General features: G+C 47.8%; 1 protein-coding gene across 14 annotated transcripts in view; it reads left to right on the plus strand.

The window, feature by feature from the left end:
- The first annotated feature begins 5,865 nt into the window (after nt 1-5,865).
- ADD1 (adducin 1) overlaps nt 5,866-23,491 on the plus strand; it is a 161,335-nt gene continuing 143,709 nt past the window's right edge. For 6 of the 14 annotated variants that reach the window (XM_075346820.1, XM_075346823.1, XM_075346824.1 and 3 more), the window contains exon 1: nt 5,974-6,125. The gene's annotated coding sequence lies outside the window, so the exon portion shown is untranslated. Of the gene's footprint in view, nt 5,885-5,972; nt 6,126-23,491 lie in introns of those variants that run through there. The other 8 variants (XM_075346826.1, XM_075346831.1, XM_075346830.1 and 5 more) reach the window with 4 other exon arrangements.

Here is a 23,491-nt window from a genome sequence, read left to right on the forward strand (position 1 = left end):
GGCCGCAGGCTATCCTCCTCGACAGTCTGTGCCCCTTGTCACGATCCCCTGCGACCGGGGTCCAGCTCCTACCAGGCCCAGACCAATGTCTGCCACCTAGTAGTTCACGGAGCCCAGCTCCTGACCTCTCCTCTCGAGAGTCACCACTCAACTGACTGTCTCCTAACACTCCTGACCTCCCCTTAACACTAGAAATCCCAGGAATTTCGAGCTCCATAGGGTTCCAATAGTAGAAATGTTAAATGACCCCTCTCTGGGACTTCTAGTGTTAACCAACCCCCCAATTGGGCGACCCTATTCCACTCAGGCCGTCCACTGGTGTGTCTGGTGGGTGTGTTGCAGAGTGTTCCTAGGATTTTGATTAACTTGTTCTTGGCAACACCAAAGGTCAGGGACCCGTAACCAAGGAGGAGGTGGATATTGTACAGAAGGGCAGATTGCACAATACCCTGTGACGATCTGATAGGCCAGGGCATCACACACATATAATTTCTTTTTCATTTCACAAATACTTGCTACTTAGTGTTGGTATAGCACATAAAATCCCAATAAAATACAGTTAAGTTTGTGGGTGTAACGTAAAAAACAGAAAGGTTTCCTGGTTATGAGCAGAGATGCGATTCAGACGGTTCTCTCTGTTTCAGGAGAACCAATTGTTAAAAAGTATTTGAGGGGTGCTGTTTTTAAAATGGAATCACTTTTGGGGAGTTTCCAATATACAGGTCCCTCAAGTCCATTTAAATCTAAATAGGTGACTAAAGAAACAGGTTTTGTAAATTTCTTGAAAAAATGAGAAATTGCTGCAAAACTTTTAACCCTAACATTCCGACAAAATAAAATGGCTTTTTAAAAATGGTGCAGATGTAAAGTAGACATATGGGAAATGTTATTTATTGATTATTTTGTACAGGGCAATAGTCATTCGTCAGCGAAAGTGGTGACTGCTCTGCATAATTACTACTCAGATTTAAAAAAGGGCTTGATGATTTCCTCAGTACACAACATTGTTGGTTATAAGTGACTTAGGGACAAATGTAGAACTGGTGGAGGAAGGTTGAACTAAATGAACCTAGGTCTTTTTTCAACCTATGTAAGATTGGCTGAGTACAGTACCTTCGGGACCAATGAAGGAGTCAGTGAAAGGATCTCTCACCTGTGCAACTGTCGAGGCTTGACTCCCGGGTTCGATCCGGTGACCTCTGGTTCTGTGGTTGGAATGAATAACAAAATAAATTGTAATTTTTACTTTAAAACGTTGCTTTAGCCCCAATTGTTATAATTTTAAAAGGGATAGCACTGTAACCTAGTATCTTCTAAGAGCGTTGATACCCCACATGTGGTTAGAAACCTCTGTTTGGACAAACGGGAGGGCTTGAAATGGAAGGAGCACTATTTGAATTTTGGACACAAATTTGGCTGATTGCAGGAACCATTTACAGGGCCCCTAAAGTGCCTAAACAGTAGATATTCCCTGTGTTGAATGACCCCATTCTGGAAACTACACCCCTCAAATATTTGATCAAGGGGTATAGTGATCATTTTGAACCTGCAGAATTTAAAAACATTACGTCATCATTTTGAAAATGTTCTTCTTATAAAAAAATGTTACTTTAGTCGCAGATTTTTCACTTTTGCAAGAGATAACATGAAAAAGTGGACCCCAAAATTTGTTACCGCTTTTTTTCTGAGAGCAACAATAAGTCACATGTAGACACAAAGTTCTGTTTGGACAAACGGCAAAGCTCGGAACGGAATGAGCAATATTTGAATTTTGGAATACACACTTGGCTGAAATAGATTGTGAGCACCATGTCGCACTTGTAGGGCCCTTGAGGTGCCAAAGCCTAAGAAATCCCAACATATGACCCCATTTTGAAAACCAGACCCATCAAGGAATTTACGTCGGGGTGTGTTGAACATTTTGAACAATTTGTGCTTCCCATAACTTATCAAAATGTGAAAATAAAAATTACTTTTTTATTCAGCTAAAATATTCTTTTAGCCATGAATTTGTAATTTTTTCAATAGATTACAGAAGAAAACGGACCCCATAACTTGTTACGCAATTTCTCTCCGATACCCCATCAATGGAAATCTTCAATCGGAAACTGGATAAACATATAGCTGGGATGATTTAGGAAAACCTGCACTCGTAATGGGTTGGACCCGATGGCCCTTGAGGTCCCTTCCAACTCTACCATTCTATTATTCCTTGATATTTGGTTAAAAACTGATGTTTGTCTACATGGCAAAACTCAGAAAGCAAACAGCGCTATTTCATTTTTGGAAACCATGTTGCATTTGCAGAGCCACTGAGGTGCCAAAAAAACAGAAACACCCACAGATGACCCCATTTGACAAACTAAACCCCACAATAAATTCATCTATTGCAGGATTGAGCATTTGCTGCACAGAATGTTTTAAAATTAAGCTGTCAAAACTAAAAATTTAGATTTTTACAGCTAAAATGTAATTTTAGCCTCAGAGTTTTAATTTACACAAGAGGTAACAGGAGAAAATGGAGAGGATAATTTGTCACGTAGTTTTTAGCGAACGTGGAGGTACCCTATATGTGGTTGTGCACTACTGTTTGAGCACACAGCGGGGATCGGCTGGGAAAGAGCACGACTTGGCTTTTAGGATGCAAATTCTGTCATAGATTGTGGGCTCCATTAGCCGATCCCCAGAGGTGCCAGATCAGCAGGAACCTCCAAAAGTGACCCCATATTGGCAACTTCTCTGCTTAACCCCTTACCAACCTTTCACGTAAGTTTACATCATAGTCTTACCCCCTTTACAGCCAAAGACTTCCTGGTACATCCTTGGCCACCTCCTCCCGGTTACCGCAGGCTCTGGTGGCGAGCACACAGTAATCCTTACACATCTCTGTTGATCTGATGAGCAGAAATGAGTGGTAATCAGGCGCAGGCAGATCAGAGATCCACCCGCGCCTGTTAACCCCTTAGATTGCGCTGTACAACTCTGATAGTACAATTTAAAGGACCACGGTGGGAATCGCACTGTTCCCCGCCACCATCGGCGGCCCTGTGGTAGGATCATGGGGCACCAATGTGTTATTATGACATCACGTGGTTAGATGAGACATCTGACACTTTTGTGGCTCACTTCCTGAGAGTCGGCAACATGCCGGCACTCACAGGAGATGAGCATTTGTCCTGATCGGAGCAATGCTGCAACATCGCTGATATCAGAAGAAGCGATTACAGTGTACAGTGACAAAGTTCCCCTAGGGGGACTAGCATAATCAATAATAAAAAAAAAAAAGTTTAAACCCCTTTACGACCAAGGATGGTAATGGTGATCCCATGCACATCTCTGCTGAGCTGATCACAGGGCGCCTTGGTGTTGCCATGGTAGCGCGGGGTCAGCTGATGACCTCTGACGCTGCCGACACTCACAGGAAAGCAGCATTTCTCCTGATCAGAGTTGTGCAGCTCTGATCAGGAGAAATGCACAAACGATCAGATTGTCCCCTAGAGGGACTAGTAAAATAAATAAAAAATGTAAAAAAAAGTTTTAAAAAAATGAAAAGTTCAAATCATCCTCCTTTCGCCCCATTGGCAATAAAACAGTTAAGAAAATAGAAAATGTACACATACTTGGTATTGCTGCGTTCAGAAATGCCCGATCTATCAAAATATAAAATCAATTAATTTGATCGGTATACCGGGTAGCGAGAAAAAATCCAAACGCCAAAATTACGTTTTTGATTGCCACAAAAAATTTTTTAAACTGCAATAATAGGCGAACAAAACATGGCATCTGCACAAAAATGGTAAAATTAAAAATGTCAGCTCGGGATGTAAAAACAAAATCAACACTGAGCCTCAGATCCCGAAAAATGAGACCGCTATAGGTCACAGAAAATGGTGACAAAGGCGCTATTCTTTTTTTGGACAAATATATAATAATTTTTATTTCTATAGCGCCAACATATTCCGCAGCGCTTTACAATTCAGAGGGTACATGTACAGACAATATGAGACAATACAAAATATCAAAATTAGGCCGCTTTCACACTTGCATTGATTGTACGGATTGTACAAAATAACGCAACCCGTTATAGTTTTTTTTTCCTTGACTTTACACATCTGGGCATGCGCAGTTGTGTAAAGACGGTTGCGTTAACAGAATCCGTCAAATGACGGATTCTAACGGAATCCGTTCCCATAGGCGTCCATTATAAAAACAACGGACGCCAATGGAATCCTGCAGGTTGCGGGGTTTATTTACACTCCGCCTAGCACAGAAAAACACTACATGCAGCGTTCCATCGCCAGGCGAATGCAACGCAGCGTCGGCTGACGGATGCAACGCAGCGTCGGCTGACGGATGCAACGCAAGGCCATCCGTTGCTATCCGCAGCTAATAGAAGTCTATGAGGAAGAAAACGGTTTCCTGCAGCGGTTACCATAATTCTTCAAGGCGGCGGATAGCAACGGATGCCGTTCAACGCAAGTGTGAAAGCGGTCTTAAGATACCAAGAAGAGTGAGGGCTGTGCTTGTAAGCTTAGGCTGCTTTCACACATCCGGTTTTTGCAGTGCGGCTCAATCCGGCTCAAAAACCTATGCAACGGATGCGGCGAAAAAAAACCGGATCCGTTGCATAAGTTTTTCCATGCGGCCCGTCCGTTTTTTGACGGATGCGGTTTGATACTGAGCATGCGCAGTGCAAAAAAACGCATCCGCCGGCCGGATGCGTTTTTTGCCGCAGGATGCCGCATTCGGCGTCCATAGCCTTGCATTGTAAATCGCACTGGATCCGGCGCCATGCGGTTTCTTCGCTGCACAAAAAAACGTGCCAGGCAACGTTCCATCCGGCCGCCGCATGGGCTAAATATGCCACATGCTGCAAAAACCGGACGCAACGCAAGGCCATGCGGCACAATACGGCGCTAATGCAAGTCTATGGGGAAAAAACGCAACCGGCGGCAAAAAAAAAAACGGTTGTTTTTTTCTGGAAAGCGCCGTATTGTGCCGCTCAGCAAAAAACGGATGTGTGAAAGCAGCCTTACAGTCTATGAGGGAATAGGGGAGGCACAAAGGGGGAATGGGGGGGGGGGGGAGAAAAGCTTGTCATGTATAGTCCAGCTATCGATTTAATAGGGTATTCAAAACCAGTGGATCAGTCACCAGCCAGAATTTATACAGGTACAAACTTCTGACATTTTTTTTAACCCCTTAGTTATAAGTAAACCTATACATTTGGTGTCTACGCACTCGCACTGACCTGAGGCATCACACCCACACATCAGTTTTACTATATAGTGAACACTGTGAATAAAATAACCCAAAAACAATCATGCAATCGCACTGTTTTTACCATTTTTCCGCAATTGGAATTTTTCTTTTCAGTTTTCCAGTACTATATGGTAACACTTATGGTTTCATTTAAAAGTACAACTCGTCTCACAAAAAACAAGCCCTCATATGGCAAGATTGATGGAAAAATATAACATTATGGCTCTCAGAAGGGGAGCAAAAAAAAATCCCCAGTAAAAAGGAAAATTTCCTGAGGGTGAAGGGGTTAAAACGTTATGGCTCTCAGAAGAGAGGAAATCGCCTATAAACTGCGCCTATTTCTCCTCAGAAATAACGCACATTCTCCTCACACGGCCACACGCGCCACTGTACTACTGTCTGTGACTCGCAATTTGACAGTGCCGCCTTTTCTGCTGCGTCACATCGCATCTTCCCGCCTTCTCCCTCTGGCCAATCAGGGCACGGTATACTTTGAGCTCGGGTCGCGCAGCCAATAGGCTCTGTCGGTTTTAGACCCTGCAAAACCGCACCCGACTTGTCACCACAGGAGCGGAGGCGGGAGGCCGGCAGGGGGCGCTGGTGATCTCTGTGACACGCAGAAGTAAATAGAGGCAGGAGGACGGGAGCGCGGTGTCCGGTGACAGCGCAAGGGGCGGAGTCAGAGGCGGGGCCGGGGGGGTCGGTCATGCGCATAGACCCGCACAGCCCATCTGAAGGGGGAGCGCCGCCGACATATTACTTCGCCTGAGAGGGAGGGGAGAGGCGGCTGCGATAAACATCGTACGGAGGGGCCTGAGCTTCTCTAGGGACTCGGATCTCATCCGCAGGGGACACTCGGGCCGGTGAGTGCGGGATGAATGGAGCCGGAGTGTGAGGGCGGCCGAACGCCAGGCTCTGCAGGCCACAGAGATGCACGGGGCTGCGCCTTACACAGGGCGTCCAGGCTGGGTGCCGGACACTGCAGGGTGGCAGTGCAGGGAGGGCTGGCATGGAAGCGGGCTGCAGAGGGGAACGCTGAGCCGGAGAGGGCGCAGGGTGGTCCTCCTGGGGCACTGTGCAGCGATGAGGAGGGCTGTGCAGGGTGGTCCCCCCTGTGCTGTGCTCATCCACAGATGAGGCGGGGTGTTCCGTTCCCCCCCCCCCATGGGCTGTCCACAGATGAGGCGGGGTGTTCCGTTCCCCCCCCATGGGCTGTCCACAGATGAGGTGGGCGCGGGGTGGTTCGTTCCCGGGGGGGGGGCTGTCCACAGATGAGGCGGGCGCGGGGTGGTCCGTTCCCCCCCCATGGGCTGTCCACAGATGAGGCGGGCGCGGGGTGGTTCGTTCCCGGGGGGGGGGCTGTCCACAGATGAGGCGGGCTCGGGGCGGTCCGTTCCCCCCCCATGGGCTGTCCACAGATGAGGCGGGCGCGGGGTGGTTCGTTCCCGGGGGGGGGGCTGTCCACAGATGAGGCGGGCTCGGGGCGGTCCGTTCCCCCCCCATGGGCTGTCCACAGATGAGGCGGGCGCGGGGTGGTTCGTTCCCGGGGGGGGGGCTGTCCACAGATGAGGCGGGCGCGGGGTGGTTCGTTCCCGGGGGGGGGGCTGTCCACAGATGAGGCGGGCTCGGGGCGGTCCGTTCCCCCCCCATGGGCTGTCCACAGATGAGGCGGGCGCGGGGTGGTTCGTTCCCGGGGGGGGGGCTGTCCACAGATGAGGCGGGCGCGGGGTGGTTCGTTCCCGGGGGGGGGCTGTCCACAGATGAGGCGGGCGCGGGGTGGTCCGTTCCCCCTCCCTCGGGGGCTGCTTTTGAGTTTGTACGCAATTGAAAGATGAGATGGGGACATTGGCACAAGAAATCTTCAATGAGCTGCACCACAAGGTGGGCAGAGGGTCTCACACGGAGGCTGACTTAGGGCTTGGCATCAGAAGATGATGTGAGGTGGCATACTGGGTTTGCTGGGCATGTAGACGTCAGGGTGCTATAAAGAGCTGAGTGCAGGGTGGCAGACTCAGGAGACGCATGGTAGTATCCAATACAACACTATGAAGTGGGCGTAGGATGTGGCACATGTGGCTTACCCTGAAGGTAAACCCCAAGTGTGTGTGAATGTGACGTGGTAGATGAGGGCTGTATTTGGCGCAGGATATGTGTTTTCCTGCAAAAAATGGCTCTGAGATTGTGGAATGTGGATGCAGGGTGGTAAGTGGCAGAGCTCAGGGTGGTATGCGGCAGCTGACCACCCTGGCGTGCCGAGACTACCTGGTCAGACCAATGCAAGTGGTATTTGGGGCTTGGTGTGGAAGCTTCTCCCAGGTCAGCCTCCGTATGGCACCCTGAAGTATGAGTGTAGGGTGGCATACAGGGGCTTCGTTAGCAGATGGAAGCATTGTGACATTGAGCATAGGCTGGCACGCAGGGCATTTACCTTCGGTATAAACGTTAGGTGACATGCAAGGATTGCTCCATGACATGGATGTATGGCGGCATTCAGTCTGCCCTGAGAGGATCACTGGGAGGATCACTGGGAGGATCACTGGATCACTGAGTGACTGCCAGAGCCTGCCATTGTAGATGGAAGCAGCGAGAGCGCTGTGATTGCCCCATTACAAGAACGTTGAGTGGCATAGTGGGGCTAACATGGTGGAATGGACGCATGGTGGCATGAAGGAGCAAGATGATCTGTGTGGTATTGGTTCATTGTATTCTGTGAATTTTGGCCACAAACTGGGAGAAGTGTCACTTATGCCGATAAGGAACCAGAGGCCTGGCATGGGTTTGTCCTTGGTATAGTTATACTGGTTGTTTGGAACTTATGTGCAGTATTCCATATTTATCTAAGATAGCTGGTGAATTAAACGTAATCTGTCGCCAGGTTCACCTAATCTGAGAGCAGGAGATGGAGACAGGCCCTGATTGTAGAGATGTTACTTAGGCTACTTTCACGCATCCGGTTTTTGCTCTGCGGCACAATATGGCGCTCTGCAGAAAAACCGCAACCGTTTTTTTTTTGCCGCCGGTTGCGGGTTTTTTTTGCATACACTTACATTAGTGCCGTATTGTGCTGCATGGGCTTGCGTTTGGTCCGATTTGTGCCGCATGCGGCAGATTTAGCTGATGCCGCGGCTGGATGGAACGTTGCCTGCAACGTTTTTTGCTCTGGCAAAAAAACTGCATCGCGCCGCATCCGGCCGCTGCGGCGCATTTTTCAATGCATGCATATGGACGCCGGATGCGGCGCGATGCGGAAAAAACTTTGTGGTTTCTTCCACTGCGCATGCTCAGTAGCATGCCGCATCCGGAAAAAAACGGACGGGCCGCATGTAAAAACTTATGCAAAGGATGCGGTGTTTTCGCCGCATCTGTTGCATAGGTTTCACAGCCGCATTGAGCCGCACTGCTCAAACCGGATGTGTGAAAGTAGCCTTACTGGGCTGCTTGCTATAGTTTTGATCTCCTACTAAGAGCACGGCTATCACTAAAGGACTAGTAAACCTGCTGCTATGTAGTCTTCCCTGTTCATGAGCTCTGTATAACCACCAATGATTGGCAGTTTTTTGCCTATGCACAGAGCTGCCAATTAGTTGAGTGGGTTGGGCTTATTCAGGGAACAGTTACATCTGCAGCAAATAGTATTTTATTTATTTATATACGCAGCCCTGTAAGCGACACATCGCTGGAATCAGTCTTTGCCCCACATTAAGCTGCTACATATAGGGTAGCAAAAACAGATTCCTTTTAAGACCAGTCTTTTTATATTTGCTCTATAATTTGTGCTGCTTTTGTCAAATTTTCTGGAAGGTAATTAGGAAACTTAGGCAGGATGGGCCTTCCACTAGAAATTGGTACAAATCTTTACCCGCTCATCCCAGGTTTAGATGTTAAGTTGTCACATAAGTAGGTCAAAGTACATTAAAGATGCGCAAAATGTAGAGTCGCCCTTTTAAGAGGTTTGTATCAATATGGCTCAATACAGTAAAGCAGTCTGCCACCCTCACACCAGCTGCACCTATACAGGGAAGTAGGGGACTTGGCCCCGATAAACATCGTACCTGTAGTGTCTTATCTAAAGAGGACTATGTATCCTGCCGTTCAATATTCGATGTGTGTCCTAGACAGGCTCAGTGTAATGAACCAGCCAGCATGTTATACTTGTGTGTTTGTAGGAATCTTCGGCAATGTGCCCATGGGGCTATGTACCCGCGGGTATGTCCGCAGGTTTATCGCAGCTGATCCCTGGAATCCGCAGCTATCCATTGCCGCGGGATTCCAGTGAAATATCTACGGTAAACCTGCGGATATTCATGCAGCTTACCGGCAGAAGTCCCAGCCTCTATCTCCATAGGGGAGAGGCGGGAGGTCCGCAGATAATTCCACAGGAATAATTGACATGCAGTTACTTGCGGCTGTGGGACATCCGCAGCATATTCCGCAGCCGCACATACCGCAGCATGGACACAGCACTCCCCATGTCCCATAGGATAACATGGGGAGTGTCTGTGCTGGCTAAAAGCTGTGGCTTTAGCTAGAAAATCCAGATAAATCCTCAGGTTTTCCGCGGCAAAATCCGCGGTTACATTGTCCCTTTGGGCACATAGCCTTAGGGATCTTACAGACTTTCATGAGTGTAAAAATTTTCCAACAAATATTTTACTTTCTTATAGAGCAACTTAAATTCCACAGCACTTTATAAACATTGGCATCACTGTCCCCATTGGGGCTCACAATCTAAATCCCCTATCAGTTACTGTGCAATGTGATAGGAGACTGGAGGGAACGCATCCTTGCAGATGTCTTTGGGGGGATTTGAACCCAGGACTCACACTGCAAAGCAATGGGGCTAACCACTGGGCCGCCGAGCAGCATGATGGAGACAGCCCCTGATTCTAGAAATGTCACTAGGCCGCTGTGCATCTTTCAAAGTCTTTAGAAGTGAACTAGTTTGTTTGAAATGCGTAGGTAAATCCACGCTTACCATTGGATATTTATGAATGAAGTCTTTATTGAAGTTGTTTAGTTGCCATTAGGGGTCTTCAGTGCACTATTACAACTCCTCAATTTGCATACTGTCATTACATAAGTGACAGCGCTCAAGCCTAAACTCAGTCAGCCACTAGGTACTGTACTGGAGCTGGTAGCCAGCGATGAGAGCCGACAATGACACTGAGCACAATTTTAGGCCGGTTTCAAACGTCTGTGTTTTAATCAGGTACAAGTCACATGCATGGTTATGGTCATCTGTGTTTGCATACGTGTCACAAGTACCGGAGAAAACACGGGTCCTTGAAATAAAAAGATTTTCTATATTTACCTGTATCCAGCGGTGATGTCTTCGGCTCTACTGCCTCCTGCTCCTGATCACTGCTCATTATACTCATAGAATATTCACTGCAGTGAGGAGCTGGAAGCCGGAGCATCGCGGAGACAGCGCTGGGTACAGCACCGCCGAAAACAGCATCGCAGGACAGGTGAGTATTCATCTAGAAAAAGTTTGTGCAGTGACATCCAGGAGGTGATTAGAGTTCCCAATAAACTCTGATTATTTCCTGGTGACACCCGCGCTACAGTGGTTTCAGGACGGTGACTTCACGGGTTCATCAGAGTTCATTGGGAACTCTGAGTCCTCGATGCTGTCCCCACGATGCTCTGACTTCCAGGACCTCAACACGTATATCTATATCTATATCTATCACACACACACACTTTGCTGTATACTCGCACAGCAATGCAGTCCCAGTCACTGAAGTCCCCGCGATGCTTCGGCTTCCAGCTCCTCAGTGCAGTGAATATTCAGTGAGTTTAATGAGCGGGGGTTAAGAGCGGGAAACAGCAGAGCCAGAGACAGCGGTGCTGGATACAGGTAAATATAGAAAATCTTTTTATTTAAAAGACCCGTGTTTTCTTTGGTACATGTCACACGGATCACATCAGTGTGCGGTCCATGTGACACCCGTGCTGACAGAAAAAAACGGACATGTGTGCGTGCGGGGCTACGAGGGGTCACACGGTCCGTGTGAGTAATAGTATAGAATTACATGTGTACGTGTGCCATCCGTGTTTAAAAACGGATGTCACACGTACCTGAAACACGGACGTCTGAAACCGGCCTTAGGCTATGTGCGCACTAGAAAAGTGATTTTTCTCAAGAAAACTTCTTGAGAAACTTCTGGGTGTTGAAGAATACTGCACCTGCGGTAAAAAACGGCACCAAATTCGCAGGAAAAACGCATGCTGTTTTGCCGCGGTTTTTTCGCAGGTTGGTCCCTGCGGTTTTTTTATGCTGAACAGAAATAAATAATATAGATAATCGATAGACAGATAATGGATAGAGGGAAAGATGGATAGATGAATAGATAGATGAGAAAGACCTATATAATGTCCTACCTCCCTGCATATTCTAAGCTGGCACCCTTTAATGACTTTCATGTGGCACTAAAGGATGCCTAGCCTTGTATTTAGCCAAAAAATAAATAAATAATTAAAAAAAAGACGTGGGGTTCCCCCCCCCCCATTTTTGTAGCCAGCTAGGGTAAAGCAGATGGCTGCAGCCTAAAAACCACAGCTGGGAGCTTCACCTTGGCTGGTAATCCAAAACAGAGGGCACCCCACGCTGTTATTTTACATTAAATAAATAATTTAAAACAAAAAACGTGGGGTCCCACCCAAATTGGATCACCAGCCAAGGTAAAGCGGACAGCTGGGGTCTGATATTCTCAGACTAGGGAGGTCCACTGTTATTGGACTCTTCCCAGCCTAAAAATAGCAGGCTGCAGCCGCCCCACAAGTGGCGCATCCATTAGACGTGCCAATCCTGGCGCTTCGCCCCAACTCATCCCGTTGCCCTGGTGCGGTGGCAAACGAGGTAATATGTGGGGTTGATGCCAGATGTGTAATGTCACCTGGCATCAAGCCCTGGGGTTAGTGATGTCACGCGTCTATGAGATACCTGACATCACAAACCCAGTCAGTAAGAAATATAAAATAGACAACAAAAAAGTTTTATTTGAAAAAAAAACACTCCCCACATTCCCTCTTTCACCAATTTATTGATAAGAACAATCAATTCCACGTCCGGCGTAATCCAATAAGGGGGGGGGGGCATCCCACGGCGATCCATAATATAGTCACTGTCCCAGTCCATGAAGAACAGAATGTTCCACATTGGCTGGGAGAGCAATGCAGTGACCTGAGCTAACATCAATATCCCAGGTCACTGCAGGGGATGACGAGCGCTGCTGCCAGGAGGATAGATGAGATCATTACCTGCTATGATGATCTCCTGCAGTCCTGCCATCAGCGCTGTCACTGACTTCTATGCCCGCTGCGTTGTCAGCAGTATCGCGAGAGCCCGTGATGTCACCGCTAGTGACAGTCTCGGGCCGCTCGCGAGACGGGCATAGACAGCGGTGACGTCAGGAGGCAGGAGATCGTCACAGCAGGTAATGATCTCATCTCACCTCCTGACAGCAGCGCTCGTCATCCCTGCGGCTGCATGCACTGCAGTGTGTCAGTGTCTGCCTGCGCTGCAGCGTGACAAGCTGCCGATACTGCGGGCAGACACTGACACACAGCAGGGCGGGCAGACGCGGGGCCGGAGCGGGACACAGACTGCACGGGCACCCGCCGGACATCACACGGAAGTGCTTCTGTGCGGCGTCCAGGGAGTGTGACGTCTGTGTTTACTCTGCTCCGCTTCCTCTTCTGTCATAATGACATCACTTCCTGCAAAACTGCAGGGAGTGATGAGCATTACCGCAGGTAAATCGCGGCTATACCGGGGGTATACCGCACATCATTTGCTACCTGCGGTATCAGGGCTGTGGAGTCGGAGTCGTGGAGTCGGAGTCGGAGTCGGAGCTCATTTTGGTGGAGTCGGAGTCGGAGTTGGAGTCGGTATAAAATGCACCGACTCCGACTCCTAAAATATATAATAAATTGGGGACAGGAGTGCAATGCAGAATGTGCTGAATATTTTACTAAATAATACCATTTAGTATAATGCTTATATTTAAGTGAAAAATTTATTGTAGTATAATGTGAACATCAGACATTTAATTGTTTTTATGATACAATAATCAAGATATTTGGATAGAACATAAAATATTTATTGGATACAACTTTAGAACACAAAAAACTAATAAATTGTAAATATGTAATATTATATATATACACAGTGTATATACACACACAAGATATATATGTAATCTACTGTATATTACATAGTGTATTACATATTTACAATTTATTACAGTTTTTTGTGTTCTAAAGTTGTATCCAATAAATATATTTTATGTTCTATCCAAATATCTTGATTATTGTATCATAAAAATTATTAAATGTCTAATGTTCACATACACATATTCATGTACTACAATAAATTTTTCACCTAACTATAAGCAATATATGTAGGAGCCGGAGCCGGAGCCGGAGCCGGAGTCGGTGCAAGAGAATTTGAGGAGTCGGAGTCGGAGTCGAAGGTTTGGCTTACCGACTCCACAGCCCTGTGCGGTATACCCCGGTATTTCGCGATTAAATTACAGTGAATGGAGTGAAATACCGGGGGTATTCCGCAGGTACCTGTGGAAAATAAAGGACATGCTCATTTTCTCAAGAAATTTTCTTGAGAAAAATCCGCAGCGTGCGCACAGCTATTTTTTTGTTCCCATAGGTTTTGTTGGGAAATGTCTGCAGAAAGATTTTAAACATTTCTCAAGAAATTTCCGCAGGAAATCCGCGGGTAAAAACGGCCTAGTGCGCACATAGCCTTAGTGTCAGCAGAGCCACTGGTTGATATCGGGCAGCGCTGTCAGGCAAGATGACCGTGTCCGGTATGCAGATTTCAGGGGTGTCACACGGCGCTGAGCCCCAGACAATGCACAGTTGTGACTTGGCGCTGCCTTCCTCGTTTCTTTCCTGCCAGTTGGCTGTGTGGTGCGGATTCACGCCGAGCTGCTGGTTTCTAGGTGTGTTGCAGCTTGTCTGGATGACCTGTAAGCCTCTGTTAATAGCATGCCAACATACCCTGCAGCCACATTAAATAAAGCGCGAGGCCATAAATGTGGCAGCAGATTGTGTTACATCGTGTAGGCTGTAGAAATGTGGTTTATGTCCTATAGAAAGGATTGCGGTGAGACGCGATTCATCTCGGTGATGCGAGAGGGTGGCATGCTTGGTGAATAAATGATCGGATTGTGTGGGAGGAGATGAGCAGAGGAAGCTGTGAGCGCTCACAGCTGGGGAGAATGGTTTATATCCCTGCAGATAGCACACAGATGGTATATAGGGTAAAGCTGCAATTAATTTTACCAATAGTTATGTCAGATCTGCCCTCCCTGGAAGCCGGTGCACCAACAGCTTTTACTGGAATATTACCTGTCCGGCCCCTTGTTAAATATAATTACCTATAGCTGCTGTTATGGAATTATGAGTATTTCATCTTACGGATTCCCCCCAGTGTAACACGTGCTTGCTGGCATGTGTATCCTGCCCTTCAGCTATGTGATCGCTGCAGACAATCACTGGCTCCAGTGGTGAGCTTACAGTAGTGGTAATTGCCTGCAGCAGTCACGTGTCTACATGAAAATGTAATTGCTGGAGTGTGACTCTTTAATTATGGCAACAGCTTGTTTTTCTCGTGGGCTGTACGTGTGGTCGGGTCCATAGATGAATTCTGGAGTGACGTTGATCTGCGATTCATCTGGAGTGATGAGGGTGTCGTGCTCGGAGAGTTCTCATCACCTCCCACGCAATCCCATCCTGTACAGGAGAGGGGGACCAGTTATGACAGCTGAGTGGTGTCACATCTTTAATGGAGTATTTTACTATTCAAACCGCATAAAATGAGGAAAAATTCATGAGGCTGAGTAACTTCTGTAAAAGGCTCATGCCTAAAGCCAAACTAGGTGACTGTTATTTCCCCACACATTGTGGGTCTTCTAACCCGAAATGAGAGGAAGAATATGGTGCTACAGGACGTTGCTCCAAAATTGAACTTGCTAGCTTTTCTTCTTCTGTGTATGGCCACCTTAAGCCAACCAGTCTTGTATTTACAGAAAAGCCTCGATCCATCAAAGCAGTTTCATCAGAATTCTGGTGTAAATAGCCTTGAAAAGCCACAAGTTTTGCGCAACTAAGAATTGCACAAATTTGTGCTGTTACAAAAAAAAAAAGTTTCTCCGTTATCTCCGTTCTCAGTCCGTGAAAATCAGACCCCCCTCAGATGTCATCAGTGCAATAAAATAAAATATATATGAGAAGGACAAGGAGAATTTCGGACATGCAATCCAATGCTGTCTGATCGATGCCAGACTGAAAATACTGTTGTCTACATGACATGAGGTTGTCCACTGCTTTGATATTGATGGCCTATCCTTAGGATCAGTCCTCAATATCTGATCGTCCGGGGCCCACCACTCTGCACCTTGCCTATCAAATGTTCTCGGTGGCAGCAGCTGGCGGACGGAAATGCTCAGTTCTGGAGCTGCCCCGTCTTCTGATATTGGCCGCACATTTGCCCCCAGTACCAGGTCGCGGGCAGACTGAGCAGCTCTAGACCTGAGCATTTCTAGCCGCCTGCACCGTGAACAACTGATTGGCAGGGATGTGGTGTGTCAACCGCGGTTGACCAGACGTTGATGACCTATCCTAAGGATAGGCCATCAATGTAAAAGTAGTCGACAGCCTCCTCTGTAATGTCATTTTTATCTTGATCCTGCCTGAAAGCTAGTAAGGCTACTTTCACATTTGCGTTGGACAGCTTCCGTTGCATCGCGTTGTGTGACGGGTGCTACGGATCATACAAAACAACGGAAAGTTTTTTTTATTTGTTTTTTCTTCTTTACAGTTTTACCGGCAGCAGACTATTGTGAACGATCAGCTGTGCGCTCTCGCATGCCGGCGGCCGGGCGCTCAGCTGTGCGCTCTCGCATGCCGGCGGCCGGGCGCTCAGCTGTGCGCTCTCGCATGCCGGCGGCCGGGCGCTCAGCTGTGCGCTCTCGCATGCCGGCGGCCGGGCGCTCAGCTGTGCGCTCTCGCATGCCGGCGGCCGGGCGCTCAGCTGTGCGCTCTCGCATGCCGGCGGCCGGGCGCTCAGCTGTGCGCTCTCGCATGCCGGCGGCCGGGCGCTCAGCTGTGCGCTCTCGCATGCCGGCGGCCGGGCGCTCAGCTGTGCGCTCTCGCATGCCGGCGGCCGGGCGCTCAGCTGTGCGCTCTCGCATGCCGGCGGCCGGGCGCTCAGCTGTGCCCTCTCGCATGCCGGCGGCCGGGCGCTCAGCTGTGCCCTCTCGCATGCCGGCGGCCGGGCGCTCAGCTGTGCGCTCTCGCATGCCGGCGGCCGGGCGCTCAGCTGTGCGCTCTCGCATGCCGGCGGCCGGGCGCTCAGCTGTGCGCTCTCGCATGCCGGCGGCCGGGCGCTCAGCTGTGCGCTCTCGCATGCCGGCGGCCGGGCGCTCAGCTGTGCGCTCTCGCATGCCGGCGGCCGGGCGCTCAGCTGAGCGCTCTCGCATGCCGGCGGCCGGGCGCTCAGCTGAGCGCTCTCGCATGCCGGCGGCCGGGCGCTCAGCTGAGCGCTCTCGCATGCCGGCGGCCGGGCGCTCAGCTGAGCGCTCTCGCATGCCGGCGGCCGGGCGCTCAGCTGAACATTCGCCCACTGAGAGACAAAATAAAGTTTGATTTTAAAAAAAAAAAAAAGTATGCGCAGTGAAATCCTACGGATTGTGTTGCTCAAAAAAAGTTACATGCTGCGTTTCTTCCGCCCGATGCAGCGTCAAAATAACGACGCTGCGTCGTGCAGCGAATGCAATGCTGAGACTTGCGTTACAGTGCGTTCTCCATACAAGTCTATGGAGAATAGCGCAGTGCGTTAACGGACTGCTCTAGGCTCCATAGTGACGGACTGCGCTGAACGCAAGTGTGAAAGTACCCTAAGAGTTTGTGAAAAGGGAAAGTGTAGTGATAAATAAAAATATAACTTCTATTATAGCATTAATACGCTCTTGACCAAAACCTGTTGCCATTTTGTGCCCCAGGACCACATATACATTCAAGCCTCGAGTCATCATTGTTGTTTCTCCACTTTACTGGCTTTACTATTTACGCCTTATTCTCTGTTTTGTGCCGATTTTTAAGTTGTCATTCCTTTTAAGAAAGCAAACACTTATTTTGCTTTTGACACCTTTGCTCATCCTGATGTTTTAGACTCATTCATAAAATACAACTTTAACCAAATGTTTTTGTTTTGTGTATCTCCAATTCCCTGCTGAAGTAAGGTTACTGGAGGAGGTTTTTTTTCTTCTTCTTCAATTTTGCGTACCTTCGCTGCTTCCTGACGATTTGGTGACTATATATACACACTCTTTAGGCACCCTTGAAATTTATCGAGCAAATGAATATTTGTTTCAGAAAATTATTGCAATTAAACATCTTTTGTTATACACGTTGATCTCCTTTTGTATGTATTGCAACAAAAAACAGCACATTGGACATAATTTCACACAACTCCAAAATTTGGCTGGACAAGAAATTGTTGTCCCCCCTCAACATGTTTGGTTACACCCTTTACCATTGGAAATAAATAACTTCAAGCAATCGCTTCATATAACCGTCCACAAGCTTCTTACTCCTCTCACCAGGAATTTTGGACTCTTCTTCTCCAAACTGCTCCAGGTCTCTCATATTTGAAGGTGCCTTTCCCCAACAGCAATTAAGATATCGCCACAGGTGTCAATGGAATTTATAGTATGTCACAAAAAGTCAGTACACCCCTAAGTGAAAATGGCCAAATTGTGCCCAATTAGCCATTTCCCTCTCTGGTGTGACTCATTAGTGTTACAAGGTGTAAATGGGGCGTAGACGTGTTACATTTGGTGTTATCGCTCACAGTCTCTCATACTGGAAGTTCATCATGGCTCCTCATGTCAAATAACCCTGAGGTTCTGAAAAAGTGTGTGGGGTTTTTTTTTTTTTTTATTCTACATAAAGATGTAAGAAGATTGCCAGCACCCTGACACTGAGCTGCAGCACGGTGGCCAAGACTATACAGCGGTTTTGCAAGACAGGTTCCACTCGGAACAGACCTCGCCATGGCTAACCAAAGAAGTTGACTGCACGTTCTCTCTCAGCAGCATGATATCCAGATGATGTCTTTTCAGAATAGACGTATGAGTGCTTGCAGCACTGCTGCAGAGGTTTCAGGGTTGGGAGGGGTGGGTCTGCCTCAGTGCTCAGACCATACACTGCACAGTCAATCACGTTGGTCTGCTTGGCTATCGATCCAAAAGGAAGCCTCTTCTAAAGATGATGCACAAGAAAGCTGCAGTTTGCTGAAAAGAAGCAGACTAAAGCCATGGATTACTGTACTGACCTGTTAGCTGGTGAGGCAAAGATAATCTGATTTGGTTAAGATGGTGTCAGTTGTGTATGGCGGCAACTAGTTGAGGTGTACAAAGACAAGTGTATCCTGCCTACAGTCAGGCATGGTGGTGGGGGTGTCATGGTTTGTGGCTGCATGACTGCTGCCGGCTGTGGGCACCTACATATCATTGAGACAACTGGGAATGCTAATATGTACTACTACATACTGAAACAGAACATGATCCCCTCCTTTCATATTCCAACATAACCCCAAACACTTCCAAGACTACCACAGCCTTGCTGAAGAAACTGAGGTTGTAGGTGCTGGACTGGTGAAGCGTCTCTAAATATAAACCCTATTGGTCATCTGTGTCACCTCCTAAAACAGAAGGTGGAGGAGGGTAAGGTCTCTAACATCCACCAGCTCCGTGATGTTGTCATGGAGGATAGAAAAGGATCCAGCGGCTCCTGTGAAGCTCTAGTGACCAACATGCCCAAGAGGGTTAAGGCAGTGCTGGAAAATAATGGTGGCCACACAAAATATTGACACTTTGGGTTCAATGTGGCCATTTTCACTTAGGAGTGTACTCACTTTTGTTACCGGTGATTTAGACATTGACTGTGTGTTTTATTTAGCGGGCACCAAAATGACACTGTTCTACAAGCTGCACACTGACACTGTACATTGTATCACAGGGTCAGATCTCCAGTGTTGTCTCATGAGTGAGATGATATACAAAATATGAGGGGTGTACTCACACTTGTGCCATACTGTGTGTATATAATTTATGGAAATCTCAGCTATTGATTGTCTGCAGATTTTCACGGATCAGGCCACTTTTTCGACCATGTTATGCTATGTAACCTAAAAGGAAGAAAAATACTTATTTGCTGAAAAGCAACCAGAAAGTTAGGAGAAAAGTAACGCTGCTTCCCCTCCCCCCCATTGCTTCATCACTACAGTATGGATTTGGCTGCAGAAAGCAAACGTGAATTGGGTCCTGGTGCACTGGAGGAAAGTGTGTGACGGCATATGGAGAGGAATGTGGGGGAGGAGGGTGAAGATGGTGTTTGGTAGTGATGTGAGGGGGAGCGCTGCAAAAATAGAACCGGTTTCTATTAAGTTCATTGAAATCTGTGCTGCTCATTTCATGAGATATTGGCCTTGTCACGTTTTATATTGTTTCATCATCTCCACTTGTGTGAGAGCGTAGCGGCTTCTCCATCTCTCTACCTTGCTCTATTCCTTGCAGTTAGTATTGGAGCTTTTTGACCAGTCGTCCTCTATAGTTACTGTGTCTTAAGGCCCCTTTACACACTGAGACTTTCAGCGATTCCAACCTGGCCGGGATCGCTACAAAGTCTCTGGTGAGCTGTCAAACAGGCAAACCTGGCCAACGACGCAACAGCGATCCGGACCTGCAGAACGACCTAGCTAGTCAAACACTGGAAACGAGTGATGTCACAATATCTGTCAATCACTATTCTCTGTCAGTCAGTTTCTCCCTCTCTGTCTCTATTCTCTCTCTGTCGGACCGTCACTATCTCTGTCCCTCTGTCTGTCGGTCATTTTCCCCTCCTCTCTCATACTCACCGTTCCCCGATCACCGGCTCGGCGATGCACGTCATTCACACTGCTGCGGCGGCTTTTGCTATTTTGAAAAAGCCGGCCGCTCATTAAACAATTTCGTATTCCCTACTTTCCCCGCCCACAGGCGCCTATGATTGGTTGCAGTGAGACACGCCCCCACGCTGAGTGACAGGTGTCTTACTGCACCCAATCACAGCAGCCGGTGGGCGTGTCTATACTGTGCAGTGAAATAAATTAAAAAAAAAAAAACGGCGTGCGGTCCCCCCCAATTTTAATACCAGCCAGATAAAGCCATTCGGCTGACGGCTGGTATTCTCAGGATGGGGAGCCCCCCAGCCTAACAATATCAGTCAACAGCCCCCGAGAATTGCCGCATACATTATATGCGACAGTTCTGGGACTGTACCCGGCTCTTCCTGATTTTACCCTGGTGTGTTGGCAAATCGGGGTAATAAGGGGTTATTGGCAGCGCATAGCTGCCAATAAGTCCTAGATTAATCATGTCAGGCGTCTCCCCGAGATTCCTTCCATGATTAATCTGTAAATTACAGTAAAACACACACACACCTGAAAAATCCTTTATTAGAAATAAAAAACACAAACACATTTCCTCATCACCAATCTAATAAGCCCCAAAAAGCCCTCCTTGTCTGGCGTAATCCACGGACCTCCAGCGTCGCATCCAGCTCTGCTGCATGCAGGTGACAGGAGCAGCAGAATACACCGCCGCCCCTGTCACCTCCACGCAGCAAATGAAGACAGCCGCGCAATCGGCTGAGCTGTCACTGAGGTTACCCGCTGTCACTGGATCCAGCGGTGGCCGCGGGTAACCTCAGTGACAGCTCAGCTGATCGCGATACTCACCTCAGTTGCTGCGTGGAGCTGACCGGAGCGGCGGTGAGTAGCGCGATCAGCTGAGCTGTCACTGAGGTTACCTGCGGCCACCGCTGCATCCTCCGCTGGATCCAGTGACAGCGGGTAACCTCAGTGACAGCGGGTAACCTCAGTGACAGCTCAGCTGATCGTGCAGCTGTCTTCATTAGCTGTGTGGAGGTGACAGGAGCGGCGGTGTCTGCTGCTGCTCCTGTCACCTGCATGCAGCTGAGCTGGATGCGACGCTGGAGGTCCGTGGATTACGCCGGACAAGGAGGGCTTTTTGGGGCTTATTAAATTGGTGATGAGGGAATGTTTGTGTTTTTATATTTCTAATAAAGGATTTTTTCAGGTGTGTGGTTTTTATTTACTATAACTTACCTTCCATGATTAATCTGTATCTCGGGGAGACGCCTGACATGATTAATCTAGGACTTATTGGCAGCTATGGGCTGCCAATAACTCCTTATTACCCCGATTTGCCAACGCACCAGGGCAAATCGGGAAGAGCCGGGTACAGTCCCAGAACTGTCGCATATAATGTATGCGGCAATTCTGGGCGGCTGCTGACTGATATTGTTAGGCTGGGGGGCTCCCCATAACGTAGAGCTCCCCATCCTGAGAATACCAGCCTTCAGCCGTATGGCTTTATCTGGCTGGTATTAAAACTGGGGGGGACCGCACGCCGTTTTTTTTTTTAATTAATTATTTATTTCACTGCACAGTATAGACCCGCCCATCGGCTGCTGTGATTGGGTGCAGTGAGACACCTGTCACTCAGCGTGGGGGCGTGTCACTGCAACCAATCATAGGCGCCTGTGGGCGGGGGAAGTAAGGAATACGAAATTGTTTAATGAGCGGCCGGCTTTTTCAAAAGAGGAAAAGCCGCCGGAGCAGTGTGAATGACGTGCAGCGCCGCGCCGGGGAACGGCGAGTATGAGAGAGGAGGGGAAAATGACCGACAGACTGTGAAAGAGGGACAGAGATGGTGACGGACCGACAGAGAGAGAATAGAGACCGAGAGGGAGAGACCGACTGACAGAGAATAGTGATTGACAGGTATTGCGACACATCACTCGTTTCCAGTGTTTTAAGTCCCCTTTACACACTGAGACTTTCTAGCGATCATGCTGCACAGCGGGAAACAAAGGACCTAAGAATGGTCCTGAACGATTTGTAGCGATCACAACTTCACAGCAGGGGCCAGGTCGCTGATGTGTTTCACACACGGCAATGTCGCTGGGGAGGTCGCTATTACGTCACAAAACCGGGGATGTTACAGCGATGTCGTTTGAGATGTTGCAGTGTGTAAAGCCACCTTTATGCACAGGAAACTTATTTATATCGCCTCAATCTGGACCTCCTGAGGCTTCTTCAAAAACATTTTTCAGAGTGAACATGTTGTACAAAGCTGTCAATCTTGCACTAAATGGATTGGGACATAAAAAAAATAGACTGATCACATGAGTGTTTATGCAGGCTTTTGAAATGTAAATCCTTCCACACCTTTTATATCTTCTATCTGTTGCTGCATTCCTGAGTACTTCACTTTTTCAATCACATGCCAATATGAGACGTTAAAAGAACCATTTGTGTTTAAGTTTCATGCTTTCTTTCGTTCTGAATTGTAAAGCGCTGCGGAATATGTTGACGCTATAGAAATAAAGATTATTATTATTATTCCATAAAACAATAGTACACCTGAGATTAGGCACCTTTTGTAATATCTTATCAGTGGAATTGCAATTCTCTAGTAAAATCTGTATTCAGTGATGACAGATTTCCACATTAGGGTGTGTACAGGTTGCATTATTTTTATTTTTTCGCTTTCTTATGAATTGAGAAGTCTGAAAATGATCGATCAGTCTGGGTGGAGACAGGTGCCAAGATGTTTTCCAAAATTGCTTATTTTTCCATGTACAATACTATTGTCATAAATCAGTTACTGTTTTTCAGTGTCCTGGCTGTAGTAGTGTCTTCTTAAAGAAACCCTCCCATTAACCTCCTATTTCCCAAAACCTACATATACTGTAGTGTCAGTGTGTTAAACTGACTGTCTTCTTCACCGGTATAAAGTGCCATTAGTATCCTCTTCTGAGTGACCACACCGCTCTTCACACTTTTCGGGTCACGCTGTGCTCTGTGTGACCTTGAAGGTGTATTTACAATGTAAGGGGTACTTCTCACATAGCGATCGCTGCTGAGTCACGGTTTTTGTGATGCACCAGTGACCTACCTCATTAGCGATCTCGCTGTGTGTGACACTGAGCAGCGATCTGGCCCCTGCTGTGAAATCGCTGCTCGTTACACACAGCTCTGGTTCATATTTTGGACGTTGCTCTCCCGCTGTGAAGCACACATCGCTGTGTGTGACAGCGAGAGAGTAACGATCTGAATGTGCAGTGAGCAGGGAGC

Source organism: Anomaloglossus baeobatrachus, chromosome 1, assembly GCF_048569485.1.
Source record: "Anomaloglossus baeobatrachus isolate aAnoBae1 chromosome 1, aAnoBae1.hap1, whole genome shotgun sequence".
Classification (NCBI taxonomy): Eukaryota; Metazoa; Chordata; class Amphibia; order Anura; family Aromobatidae; genus Anomaloglossus; species Anomaloglossus baeobatrachus.